This window comes from Stegodyphus dumicola, chromosome X2, assembly GCF_044657685.1.
Source record: "Stegodyphus dumicola isolate Sdum_Otavi_A_Nest chromosome X2, ASM4465768v1".
NCBI lineage: Eukaryota > Metazoa > Arthropoda > Arachnida > Araneae > Eresidae > Stegodyphus > Stegodyphus dumicola.
The window spans coordinates 82,765,714-82,780,605 of record NC_140781.1 but is presented as its reverse complement, the minus strand read 5'-3'; the positions used below and the strand labels follow the sequence as shown (position 1 = coordinate 82,780,605).

The following is a 14,892-nucleotide window of genomic DNA, read 5'->3' as shown; positions in this document are numbered from 1 at the left end:
TCTGTCATATTAGGAAAATCATTTGCTTTTCTATCGACTGCAGTCATGATTTTAGTAACAATGTAGCACATTGCTGGAGTTTAAAACAAAAAAGGCTACTTTTGAACTTTTATGTATTATGAAACAATATTACATATTTCTCTTTGTGTATAATTATTCTTTAATATCAAAGTAGTTAAAATCTAATGATTCCTTTTTGGCCTCTTGTAGTGTAATTTGTCATCACTTTTGTGCACTCTTGGAATGCAGAACATGAGATCGTGACAGAAAAAGAACGGAGAAATAATGCAGAGCAAAAGGACATCTGTGGCTTTACTGAAAATGTGTGTTTAAATTTTGTTACTTAGATAACTCTATTTTTAACTCTTTTTATATGAAAATGAAACCAAATACAGACAAAGAAATAAAATTGCATTCCTTTACCTTAGTGCAGTTATGCGCAACTTTAACTTACTGGGAGTCAATTTTGAGTTTATAAAATTTTGGCTAGCTACAATTACCTAGTGCACTTTTAATATTTTAGTTATAAATGCGTTACACAAAGTATAAAAATGTGTGGTATAACATGTTAAGGAAAAGGTATACTCCTTGTATTATTTACAAAAAATTCAGCAAGATGGAAGTTAAATACAGGGAAATCATATTTTAATCTGAAATTTAACACTGCATTTCTTCTGCGAGGTTTTTGTCCCTCTGGTACATGTTATGGCTAAATCCATGCAGTCGTTGGGATGTTCATTTGTTATCCTGTATCTAAACATATATATTAACAAGTTCATTGTTGAAAATCCTCTTTCACATTTTTAAGCAGATCGGAATCAGAAATTTATCTTTTTAAAAGTTTAACAGTTCATGATTTTTCTGATCTAGGACTATTCAAAGGGCTTTTTGTGATATTCTTGATCTTAATTAGGATGAAAATCAGTTTTTTCCATTTCTAGATCAATAGAATTGTTATTTAACATATTCGCAATCATTTACCATTTTTCTTAAATACTAGTATTATGTAATGGGTTTGAAGTGAATGAAGTAGTTGGCCTAATTTTAAATACACTCAAAACATCTAATTTAGAAACTAATTTAAGTTCGATGAGATTTTCCAAATGATTGTTTCAGTTTTCTTATATTTCATGCTTTAGTTCTCCAGATTTTCAAAGTGGCGAAACGTGCATTACATTATGGTAAAAATGTATATTCCTTATATTTGTGTAATATTTTCACAAAATTAATTTTGATTTAAAATGAATTTATAATACCCTTTAATTCAGAGACTTTAGTTCTCCCCCCCTCCCTCAAGTTTAAGATTTAGCTATTATGTCTGTAAGAATGGCTAAATCATAGAACCAGGTATGTTCAATAATTTCTTCATAAGTTTCGTTTCTGGATTTTTAAAATTCTTCTATGAAACTTTTGTAACAGAAGCTGGGATTCGAACCCTGGCAGCCAGACAGAATATCCCTTCCCTGAGTGAAAATTTCTATCATTTCTTTGAAAGTGACCTTATAATATTTCAGAATAAACCCTCGTAACACTAATAAATGTATATAGAATTTTTAATGTTTATATAATGCGTGTTTGGTTCATACAATATTTTGAGCTTTTATATTACTATTTCTGTATGTGAATTAACACACTTTAATATAGAACACCTGCTTCAAGGCTAAAAGTAAAGCATTTGAATTATGTTTTACCTTTCGTCTGTTTTTGAGACGCAGATTCTTTTCTACAATTTACGGAATTTCTCGGTATTGGACATCTCGCATAGCTGACAAAATTTCATTCCTATGTTTAGGTTTTATAGTACAATAAGTCGAGCATCCCTACATTAGTATATGACTTTGATTCCTTCGAAAGAAAAAGGAGTATCTTAGTTTTCTTGAATTTTTGGTCATAATTTTAGTTTGTAGGTAATTGCAATAGCTCTTCCACGAAATTGCATTTAAATTTTTTGCTACATCTCTAAATGCTGTGTCTTTCAATGGCATATATGTGTTTTGGTTACCTGTATTAAAGCTGGGCTCGAACCCGGGCTGTTAGACAATGTGTTCTTTCCCTGAGTGAAATATTGCTATAATTTCATTCAAGTGACCTGGTAATATTTCATTATAATTTCTTGTACATTGGACTAAGCTGTCCTCTCTCTTGGATGAGAGTACCTAAGTAAAGAACTCAAAATTAGAAACGGTTCTTACGTTAAAATTCGGAATGAAGTATTTCTTTTATGGTATATGACTTTTGTTTCCAAGATGTTCTTCGAAGTCTGTTCTTAGAGTGGTGTTTTTGTGCCCTTTTTTTAAAATAAAATCTTTAAAAGTATATATGTATAGCTTTTTTAATATTAATATATTGCGAGTTTGATCCTTACTCTATTTTGATCTGTTATGTCACTAATTCTGTGTGTGAATTAAGATAGTTTAATATATAACACCTGCTTCAAAGCTAACAGTAAAGTTAATTTTGTTTATTTGTCATTTAAAATTACCTACTTATTGTCTTTCGGTGCCATCTTTCTACCATCGCTGAAATTAACTATTCTTCTCCAGATTACCAGAGCTGAAATTATTTACTCTTCTCGAAGATCATTATCCCTTTTATTCTGTGTATCCGTAATAACTGTCTAAATTTTTTTTCTTTCGTTATTCATGTTGTACCCATACATTAAAAACCCCTTTCGCTTACTGTACTTCTGTCGTATTAGGAAAATCATTTGCTTTTCTATCGACTGCAGTCATGATTTTAGTAACAATGTAGCACATAGCTCGAGTTTAAAACAAAAAAGGCTACTTTTGAACTTTTATGTATTAAGAAACAATTTTAGATATTTCTCTTTGTGTATAATTATTCTTTAATATCAAAGTAGTTAAAATCTAATGACTCCTTTTTTCCCTTTTTGGCCTCTTCTAGTGTAATTTGTCATCATTCTTGTGCACTCTTGGAATGCAGAACATGAGATCGTGACACAAGAAGAACGGAGAAATAATGCAGAGCAAAAGGACATCTGTGGCTGGTAATTCTTGTTTTATATCAACTTTATTTCCACTAGAAATGCTTGAATGTTATAATTTGTACGTCTCTTTTCACATGTTGCTTTATATTGGAGCTTTACTAGTTATTTATTTTACATGAACGCATCAAATTATGTTTTAATGTTTAGGGTAGCATTTATGCGTTAATTTCGTAGGTTTTGAATTCCATTTTGAATTGTCTGAATTGGTGTTTTCTTTTGTAATATTCGAAGTGCGGTTGAACTGTTAATCACATTATAATTATCAGAAGTCTGAGATTTGTTAGAGTTCTGTTGCTTCGTAGTGGTTTCAAAATTACTGCTGTGGTGTAACATTTTCCCAAGTGGCCTCCTTTCGCATTACGAGAAGGAGGCTAAACATTTTCTTCTCTGTGTGGCCTAATATTTTCCCTGTCCGACGGGGTTTTCTCTTCCCAACAGGCCAATTTAATTGCACTGCCTGTGTATAAAACAATTTTGTTTCAGTTTTTTCTGAATTTAGGGTGTCTCTCTCAAGTGCTATTTCTGTTAAAACCATTGAAAGTTAAGTGTCGAACAAAAAATAAATGTAAATAAAAATTTAATGTGTACTTGTAAAGAAAGTTAGTGGAGCCAAATTATCTTCTGTTAAGGATGCTCAAAATGGGCTTTTTCTTAGTTGTTTTAAGCATACTTTATTATATTTTTTCCTTAATCTGAACAATTTTGGCATATTGTGAAGTTTTTTGAACCAATTTGCGAAGATCTATTCAAAATTGATTCGATAAATAAAAATTCATTTTGAAATCAGATCACAGATTTTTTATTATTATCGAAGTAAAATTCTGCAGATTAACTTTCAACTTTGTTTTGAAAAGCACTCTGAAAGTTTCTTTTGGACTTCTTTCCGTTCTCTTGGCAAATACATGACAGAATTATTTTTTGAAAAAGCTGATGTCTTTTGCTTATAATAACGACTGATCAAACTGTAGCCGTTCGCTGTAAAGAGCACATGTTTCCCAGTATTACTTTTAAAGTGTCCTATTTTTTCTTTAATTGGGTCAATCTCCGCTAGAAGATCAGACATTGCTTTTCTGTTATTTAACAATTCCTTCATCTTATCTTTAGTTAAAAGCTCTTCTTCGTAATGAGCGCTTTTATTATCAAGGGTTTTATAAGAACCCAATTCTTCTTTTGTAATTTTCTGATTCATTGTTTGACTTCTCTATCTTCCGTATGTGAAAATTCTTCGGCATCCTTTGCTTTTGAGGTTTGTAAGATTTTTATTTGGGCTTCATTTTCAGTCGATGTAAATTGTTTAAAGTAGCAGATAAATTCTTTTCGGTGTTGATGGCTGAATGTTGAACCACGTATGAATGAAATACTAGCAGTGGACAAATTAAATGGAATCCTTTAAGGTACTGCTATACACGAAATCATGCTTTAGAAGTCTGCGCTCAGAAAGTACCTGCTGTATTAAAAATTATAGGCTACGAAACGTGACTTGAAGAATCATATGAGGTATGTAGAATGCAGATTGAGAGTTTAGTCCTGATAAATAAACAGTGTATACAGATGATTGGAAATCATAAAAATTTAGGTGGATTTACTCTAAAGTATTTTATTCCTGGACCTTGGATTAGTTATAAACAGTACTTGTGTCAAAACACATTAAAGTATATGGATTCCCTGTTTAAGAAAGGAATTTCTCTCTGACAGTATGCAGTCTGTATCATAGCTGGAATAGCGAGGTGTTGCGTCTTCAGGAAGACAAAATCTGTTATTCTGCAATTTTTACTGAAAATGTGTGTTTAAATTTTGTTACTTAGATAACCCTATTTTTAACTCTTTTTATATGAAAATGAAACCAAATACAGACAAAGAAATAAAATTGCATTCCTTACCTTAGTGCAGTTATGCGCAACTTTAACTTACTGGGAGTCAATTTTGAGTTTATAAAATTTTGGCTAGCTACAATTACCTAGTGCACTTTTAATATTTCTGTTATAAATGCGTTACACAAAGTATAAAAATGTGTGGTATAATATGTTAAGGAAAAGGTATACACCTTGTATTATTTACAAAAAATTCAGCAAGGTGGAAGTTAAATACAGGGAAATCATATTTTAATCTGAAATTTAACACTGCATTTCTTCTGCGAGTTTTTTCCCCTCTGGTACATGCGATGTTATGGCTAAATCCTTGCAGTCGTTGTGATGTTGATTTGTTATCTTCTATCTAAACATTGATTTTAACAAGTTCATTGTTGAAAATCCTCTTTCACATTTTTAAGTGGATCGAAAGCAGGAATTTATCTTTTTAAAAGTTTAACAGTTCATGATTTTTCTGATCTAGGACTATTCAAATGGCTTTTTGTGATATTCTTGATCTTAATTAGGATGAAAATCAGTTTTTTCCATTTCTAGATCAATAGAATTGTTATTTAACATATTCGCAATCATTTACCATTTTTCTTAAATACTAGTATTATGTAATGGGTTTGAAGTGAATGAAGTAGTTGGCCTAATTTTAAATACACTCAAAACATCTAATTTAGAAACTAATTTAAGTTCGATGAGATTTTCCAAATGATTGTTTCAGTTTTCTTATATTTCATGCTTTAGTTCTCCAGATTTTCAAAGTGGCGAAACGTGCATTACATTATGGTAAAAATGTATATTCCTTATATTTGTGTAATATTTTCACAAAATTAATTTTGATTTAAAATGAATTTATAATACCCTTTAATTCAGAGACTTTAGTTCTCCCCCCCTCCCTCAAGTTTAAGATTTAGCTATTATGTCTGTAAGAATGGCTAAATCATAGAACCAGGTATGTTCAATAATTTCTTCATAAGTTTCGTTTCTGGATTTTTAAAATTCTTCTATGAAACTTTTGTAACAGAAGCTGGGATTCGAACCCTGGCAGCCAGACAGAATATCCCTTCCCTGAGTGAAAATTTCTATCATTTCTTTGAAAGTGACCTTATAATATTTCAGAATAAACCCTCGTAACACTAATAAATGTATATAGAATTTTTAATGTTTATATAATGCGTGTTTGGTTCATACAATATTTTGAGCTTTTATATTACTATTTCTGTATGTGAATTAACACACTTTAATATAGAACACCTGCTTCAAGGCTAAAAGTAAAGCATTTGAATTATGTTTTACCTTTCGTCTGTTTTTGAGACGCAGATTCTTTTCTACAATTTACGGAATTTCTCGGTATTGGACATCTCGCATAGCTGACAAAATTTCATTCCTATGTTTAGGTTTTATAGTACAATAAGTCGAGCATCCCTACATTAGTATATGACTTTGATTCCTTCGAAAGAAAAAGGAGTATCTTAGTTTTCTTGAATTTTTGGTCATAATTTTAGTTTGTAGGTAATTGCAATAGCTCTTCCACGAAATTGCATTTAAATTTTTTGCTACATCTCTAAATGCTGTGTCTTTCAATGGCATATATGTGTTTTGGTTACCTGTATTAAAGCTGGGCTCGAACCCGGGCTGTTAGACAATGTGTTCTTTCCCTGAGTGAAATATTGCTATCATTTCATTCAAGTGACCTGGTAATATTTCATTATAATTTCTTGTACATTGGACTAAGCTGTCCTCTCTCTTGGATGAGAGTACCTAAGTAAAGAACTCAAAATTAGAAACGGTTCTTACGTTAAAATTCGGAATGAAGTATTTCTTTTATGGTATATGACTTTTGTTTCCAAGATGTTCTTCGAAGTCTGTTCTTAGAGTGGTGTTTTTGTGCCCTTTTTTTAAAATAAAATCTTTAAAAGTATATATGTATAGCTTTTTTAATATTAATATATTGCGAGTTTGATCCTTACTCTATTTTGATCTGTTATGTCACTAATTCTGTGTGTGAATTAAGATAGTTTAATATATAACACCTGCTTCAAAGCTAACAGTAAAGTTAATTTTGTTTATTTGTCATTTAAAATTACCTACTTATTGTCTTTCGGTGCCATCTTTCTACCATCGCTGAAATTAACTATTCTTCTCCAGATTACCAGAGCTGAAATTATTTACTCTTCTCGAAGATCATTATCCCTTTTATTCTGTGTATCCGTAATAACTGTCTAAATTTTTTTTCTTTCATTATTCATGTTGTACCCATACATTAAAAACCCCTTTCGCTTACTGTACTTCTGTCGTATTAGGAAAATCATTTGCTTTTCTATCGACTGCAGTCATGATTTTAGTAACAATGTAGCACATAGCTCGAGTTTAAAACAAAAAAGGCTACTTTTGAACTTTTATGTATTAAGAAACAATTTTAGATATTTCTCTTTGTGTATAATTATTCTTTAATATCAAAGTAGTTAAAATCTAATGACTCCTTTTTTCCCTTTTTGGCCTCTTCTAGTGTAATTTGTCATCATTCTTGTGCACTCTTGGAATGCAGAACATGAGATCGTGACACAAGAAGAACGGAGAAATAATGCAGAGCAAAAGGACATCTGTGGCTGGTAATTCTTGTTTTATATCAACTTTATTTCCACTAGAAATGCTTGAATGTTATAATTTGTACGTCTCTTTTCACATGTTGCTTTATATTGGAGCTTTACTAGTTATTTATTTTACATGAACGCATCAAATTATGTTTTAATGTTTAGGGTAGCATTTATGCGTTAATTTCGTAGGTTTTGAATTCCATTTTGAATTGTCTGAATTGGTGTTTTCTTTTGTAATATTCGAAGTGCGGTTGAACTGTTAATCACATTATAATTATCAGAAGTCTGAGATTTGTTAGAGTTCTGTTGCTTCGTAGTGGTTTCAAAATTACTGCTGTGGTGTAACATTTTCCCAAGTGGCCTCCTTTCGCATTACGAGAAGGAGGCTAAACATTTTCTTCTCTGTGTGGCCTAATATTTTCCCTGTCCGACGGGGTTTTCTCTTCCCAACAGGCCAATTTAATTGCACTGCCTGTGTATAAAACAATTTTGTTTCAGTTTTTTCTGAATTTAGGGTGTCTCTCTCAAGTGCTATTTCTGTTAAAACCATTGAAAGTTAAGTGTCGAACAAAAAATAAATGTAAATAAAAATTTAATGTGTACTTGTAAAGAAAGTTAGTGGAGCCAAATTATCTTCTGTTAAGGATGCTCAAAATGGGCTTTTTCTTAGTTGTTTTAAGCATACTTTATTATATTTTTTCCTTAATCTGAACAATTTTGGCATATTGTGAAGTTTTTTGAACCAATTTGCGAAGATCTATTCAAAATTGATTCGATAAATAAAAATTCATTTTGAAATCAGATCACAGATTTTTTATTATTATCGAAGTAAAATTCTGCAGATTAACTTTCAACTTTGTTTTGAAAAGCACTCTGAAAGTTTCTTTTGGACTTCTTTCCGTTCTCTTGGCAAATACATGACAGAATTATTTTTTGAAAAAGCTGATGTCTTTTGCTTATAATAACGACTGATCAAACTGTAGCCGTTCGCTGTAAAGAGCACATGTTTCCCAGTATTACTTTTAAAGTGTCCTATTTTTTCTTTAATTGGGTCAATCTCCGCTAGAAGATCAGACATTGCTTTTCTGTTATTTAACAATTCCTTCATCTTATCTTTAGTTAAAAGCTCTTCTTCGTAATGAGCGCTTTTATTATCAAGGGTTTTATAAGAACCCAATTCTTCTTTTGTAATTTTCTGATTCATTGTTTGACTTCTCTATCTTCCGTATGTGAAAATTCTTCGGCATCCTTTGCTTTTGAGGTTTGTAAGATTTTTATTTGGGCTTCATTTTCAGTCGATGTAAATTGTTTAAAGTAGCAGATAAATTCTTTTCGGTGTTGATGGCTGAATGTTGAACCACGTATGAATGAAATACTAGCAGTGGACAAATTAAATGGAATCCTTTAAGGTACTGCTATACACGAAATCATGCTTTAGAAGTCTGCGCTCAGAAAGTACCTGCTGTATTAAAAATTATAGGCTACGAAACGTGACTTGAAGAATCATATGAGGTATGTAGAATGCAGATTGAGAGTTTAGTCCTGATAAATAAACAGTCTATACAGATGATTGGAAATCATAAAAATTTAGGTGGATTTACTCTAAAGTATTTTATTCCTGGACCTTGGATTAGTTATAAACAGTACTTGTGTCAAAACACATTAAAGTATATGGATTCCCTGTTTAAGAAAGGAATTTCTCTCTGACAGTATGCAGTCTGTATCATAGCTGGAATAGCGAGGTGTTGCGTCTTCAGGAAGACAAAATCTGTTATTCTGCAATTTTTACTGAAAATGTGTGTTTAAATTTTGTTACTTAGATAACCCTATTTTTAACTCTTTTTATATGAAAATGAAACCAAATACAGACAAAGAAATAAAATTGCATTCCTTACCTTAGTGCAGTTATGCGCAACTTTAACTTACTGGGAGTCAATTTTGAGTTTATAAAATTTTGGCTAGCTACAATTACCTAGTGCACTTTTAATATTTCTGTTATAAATGCGTTACACAAAGTATAAAAATGTGTGGTATAATATGTTAAGGAAAAGGTATACACCTTGTATTATTTACAAAAAATTCAGCAAGGTGGAAGTTAAATACAGGGAAATCATATTTTAATCTGAAATTTAACACTGCATTTCTTCTGCGAGTTTTTTCCCCTCTGGTACATGCGATGTTATGGCTAAATCCTTGCAGTCGTTGTGATGTTGATTTGTTATCCTGTATCTAAACATTGATTTTAACAAGTTCATTGTTGAAAATCCTCTTTCACATTTTTAAGTGGATCGAAAGCAGGAATTTATCTTTTTAAAAGTTTAACAGTTCATGATTTTTCTGATCTAGGACTATTCAAATGGCTTTTTGTGATATTCTTGATCTTAATTAGGATGAAAATCAGTTTTTTCCATTTCTAGATCAGTAGAATTGTTATTTAACATATTCGCAATCATTTACCATTTTTCTTAAATACTAGTATTATGTAATGGGTTTGAAGTGAATGAAGTAGTTGGCCTAATTTTAAATACACTCAAAACATGTAATTTAGAAACTAATTTAAGCTCGATGAGATTTTCCAAATGATTGTTTCAGTTTTCTTATATTTCATGCTTTAGTTCTCCAGATTTTCAAAGTGGCGAAACGTGCATTACATTATGGTAAAAATGTATATTCCTTATATTTGTGTAATATTTTCACAAAATTAATTTTGATTTAAAATGAATTTATAATACCCTTTAATTCAAAGACTTTAGTTCTCCCCCCCTCCCTCAAGTTTAAGATTTAGTTATTATGTCTGTAAGAATGGCTAAATAATAGAACCAGGTATGTTCAATAATTTCTTCATAAGTTTCGTTTCTGGATTTTTAAAATTCTTCTATGAAACTTTTGTAACCGAAGCTGGGATGGAACCCTGGCAGCCAGACAGAATGTCCCTTCCGTGAGTGAAAATTTCTATCATTTCTTTGAAAGTGACCTTATAATATTTCAGAATAAACCCTCGTAACACTAATAAATGTATATAGAATTTTTAATGTTTATATAATGCGTATTTGGTTCATACAATATTTTGAGCTTTTATATTACTAATTCTGTATGTGAATTAACACAGTTTTATATACAACACCTGCTTCAAGGCTAAAAGTAAAGCATTTGAATTATGTTTTACCTTTCGTCTGTTTTCAGACGCAGATTCTATTCTACAATTTACGGAATTTCTCGGTATTGGACATCTCGCATAGCTGACAAAATTTCATTCCTATGTTTAGGTTTTATAGTACAATAAGTCGAGCATCCCTACATTAGTATATGACTTTGATTCCTTCGAAAGAAAAAGGAGTATCTTAGTTTTCTTGAATTTTTGGTCATAATTTTAGTTTGTAGGTAACTGCAATAGCTCTTCCACGAAATTGCATTTAAATTTTTTGCTACATCTCAAAATGCTGTATCTTTCAATGGCATTTGATGTGTTTTGGTTACCTATTAAAGCTGGGCTCAAACCCGGGCAGTTAGACAATGTGTTCTTTCCCTGAGTGAAATATTGCTATAATTTCATTAAAGTGACCTGGTAATATTTCATTATTATTTCTTGTACATTGGACTAAGCTGTCCTCTCTCTTGGATGAGAGTACCTAAGTAAAGAACTCAAAATTAGAAACGGTTCTTACGCTAAAATTCGGAATGAAATATTTCTTTTATGGTATATGACTTTTGTTTCCAAGATGTTCTTCGAAGTCTGTTTTTAGAGTGGTGTTTTTGTGCCCTTTTTTTTAAAAATAAAATCTTTAAAAGTATATATGTATAGCTTTTTTAATGTTAATATATTGCGAGTTTGATTCTTACTCTATTTTGATCTGTTATGTCACTAATTCTGTGTGTGAATTAAGATAGTTTAATATATAACACCTGCTTCAAAGCTAACAGTAAAGTTTATTTTGTTTATTTGTGATTTAAAATTACCGACTTATTGTCTTTTGGTGCCATCTTTCTACCAGTGCTGAAATTATTTACTCTTCTCGAAGATCATTATCCCTTTTATTCTGTGTATCTGTAATAACTGTCTAAATTTTTTTTCTTTCGTTATTCATGTTGTACCCATACATTAAAAACCCCTTTCGCTTACTGTACTTCTGTCATATTAGGAAAATCATTTGCTTTTCTATCGACTGCAGTCATGATTTTAGTAACAATGTAGCACATTGCTGGAGTTTAAAACAAAAAAGGCTACTTTTGAACTTTTATGTATTAAGAAACAATATTACATATTTCTCTTTGTGTATAATTATTCTTTAATATCAAAGTAGTTAAAATCTAATGATTCCTTTTTGGCCTCTTGTAGTGTAATTTGTCATCACTTTTGTGCACTCTTGGAATGCAGAACATGAGATCGTGACAGAAAAAGAACGGAGAAATAATGCAGAGCAAAAGGACATCTGTGGCTTTACTGAAAATGTGTGTTTAAATTTTGTTACTTAGATAACTCTATTTTTAACTCTTTTTATATGAAAATGAAACCAAATACAGACAAAGAAATAAAATTGCATTCCTTTACCTTAGTGCAGTTATGCGCAACTTTAACTTACTGGGAGTCAATTTTGAGTTTATAAAATTTTGGCTAGCTACAATTACCTAGTGCACTTTTAATATTTTAGTTATAAATGCGTTACACAAAGTATAAAAATGTGTGGTATAACATGTTAAGGAAAAGGTATACTCCTTGTATTATTTACAAAAAATTCAGCAAGATGGAAGTTAAATACAGGGAAATCATATTTTAATCTGAAATTTAACACTGCATTTCTTCTGCGAGGTTTTTGTCCCTCTTGTACATGTTATGGCTAAATCCATGCAGTCGTTGGGATGTTGATTTGTTATCCTGTATCTAAACATATATATTAACAAGTTCATTGTTGAAAATCCTCTTTCACATTTTTAAGCAGATCGGAATCAGAAATTTATCTTTTTAAAAGTTTAACAGTTCATGATTTTTCTGATCTAGGACTATTCAAATGGCTTTTTGTGATATTCTTGATCTTAATTAGGATGAAAATCAGTTTTTTCCATTTCTAGATCAATAGAATTGTTATTTAACATATTCGCAATCATTTACCATTTTTCTTAAATACTAGTATTATGTAATGGGTTTGAAGTGAATGAAGTAGTTGGCCTAATTTTAAATACACTCAAAACATCTAATTTAGAAACTAATTTAAGTTCGATGAGATTTTCCAAATGATTGTTTCAGTTTTCTTATATTTCATGCTTTAGTTCTCCAGATTTTCAAAGTGGCGAAACGTGCATTACATTATGGTAAAAATGTATATTCCTTATATTTGTGTAATATTTTCACAAAATTAATTTTGATTTAAAATGAATTTATAATACCCTTTAATTCAGAGACTTTAGTTCTCCCCCCCTCCCTCAAGTTTAAGATTTAGCTATTATGTCTGTAAGAATGGCTAAATCATAGAACCAGGTATGTTCAATAATTTCTTCATAAGTTTCGTTTCTGGATTTTTAAAATTCTTCTATGAAACTTTTGTAACAGAAGCTGGGATTCGAACCCTGGCAGCCAGACAGAATATCCCTTCCCTGAGTGAAAATTTCTATCATTTCTTTGAAAGTGACCTTATAATATTTCAGAATAAACCCTCGTAACACTAATAAATGTATATAGAATTTTTAATGTTTATATAATGCGTGTTTGGTTCATACAATATTTTGAGCTTTTATATTACTATTTCTGTATGTGAATTAACACACTTTAATATAGAACACCTGCTTCAAGGCTAAAAGTAAAGCATTTGAATTATGTTTTACCTTTCGTCTGTTTTTGAGACGCAGATTCTTTTCTACAATTTACGGAATTTCTCGGTATTGGACATCTCGCATAGCTGACAAAATTTCATTCCTATGTTTAGGTTTTATAGTACAATAAGTCGAGCATCCCTACATTAATATATGACTTTGATTCCTTCGAAAGAAAAAGGAGTATCTTAGTTTTCTTGAATTTTTGGTCATAATTTTAGTTTGTAGGTAATTGCAATAGCTCTTCCACGAAATTGCATTTAAATTTTTTGCTACATCTCTAAATGCTGTGTCTTTCAATGGCATTTGATGTGTTTTGGTTACCTGTATTAAAGCTGGGCTCGAACCCGGGCTGTTAGACAATGTGTTCTTTCCCTGAGTGAAATATTGCTATAATTTCATTCAAGTGACCTGGTAATATTTCATTATAATTTCTTGTACATTGGACTAAGCTGTCCTCTCTCTTGGATGAGAGTACCTAAGTAAAGAACTCAAAATTAGAAACGGTTCTTACGTTAAAATTCGGAATGAAGTATTTCTTTTATGGTATATGACTTTTGTTTCCAAGATGTTCTTCGAAGTCTGTTCTTAGAGTGGTGTTTTTGTGCCCTTTTTTTAAAATAAAATCTTTAAAAGTATATATGTATAGCTTTTTTAATATTAATATATTGCGAGTTTGATCCTTACTCTATTTTGATCTGTTATGTCACTAATTCTGTGTGTGAATTAAGATAGTTTAATATATAACACCTGCTTCAAAGCTAACAGTAAAGTTAATTTTGTTTATTTGTCATTTAAAATTACCTACTTATTGTCTTTCGGTGCCATCTTTCTACCATCGCTGAAATTAACTATTCTTCTCCAGATTACCAGAGCTGAAATTATTTACTCTTCTCGAAGATCATTATCCCTTTTATTCTGTGTATCCGTAATAACTGTCTAAATTTTTTTTCTTTCGTTATTCATGTTGTACCCATACATTAAAAACCCCTTTCGCTTACTGTACTTCTGTCGTATTAGGAAAATCATTTGCTTTTCTATCGACTGCAGTCATGATTTTAGTAACAATGTAGCACATAGCTCGAGTTTAAAACAAAAAAGGCTACTTTTGAACTTTTATGTATTAAGAAACAATTTTAGATATTTCTCTTTGTGTATAATTATTCTTTAATATCAAAGTAGTTAAAATCTAATGACTCCTTTTTTCCCTTTTTGGCCTCTTCTAGTGTAATTTGTCATCATTCTTGTGCACTCTTGGAATGCAGAACATGAGATCGTGACACAAGAAGAACGGAGAAATAATGCAGAGCAAAAGGACATCTGTGGCTGGTAATTCTTGTTTTATATCAACTTTATTTCCACTAGAAATGCTTGAATGTTATAATTTGTACGTCTCTTTTCACATGTTGCTTTATATTGGAGCTTTACTAGTTATTTATTTTACATGAACGCATCAAATTATGTTTTAATGTTTAGGGTAGCATTTATGCGTTAATTTCGTAGGTTTTGAATTCCATTTTGAATTGTCTGAATTGGTGTTTTCTTTTGTAATATTCGAAGTGCGGTTGAACTGTTAATCACATTATAATTATCAGAAGTCTGAGATTTGTTAGAGTTCTGTTGCTTC

The 14,892-nt window shown here is 30.8% G+C and overlaps 1 long non-coding RNA gene across 1 annotated transcript; it reads left to right on the top strand.

Moving 5' to 3' along the window:
* The first annotated feature begins 2,514 nt into the window (after positions 1-2,514).
* On the top strand, positions 2,515-14,620 carry LOC146992794 (uncharacterized). Its single transcript, XR_015039190.1, has 3 exons — positions 2,515-3,007; positions 7,373-7,475; positions 14,492-14,620. It is a non-coding gene; the product is annotated as an uncharacterized LOC146992794 (long non-coding RNA).
* Positions 14,621-14,892: the final 272 nt, after the last annotated feature.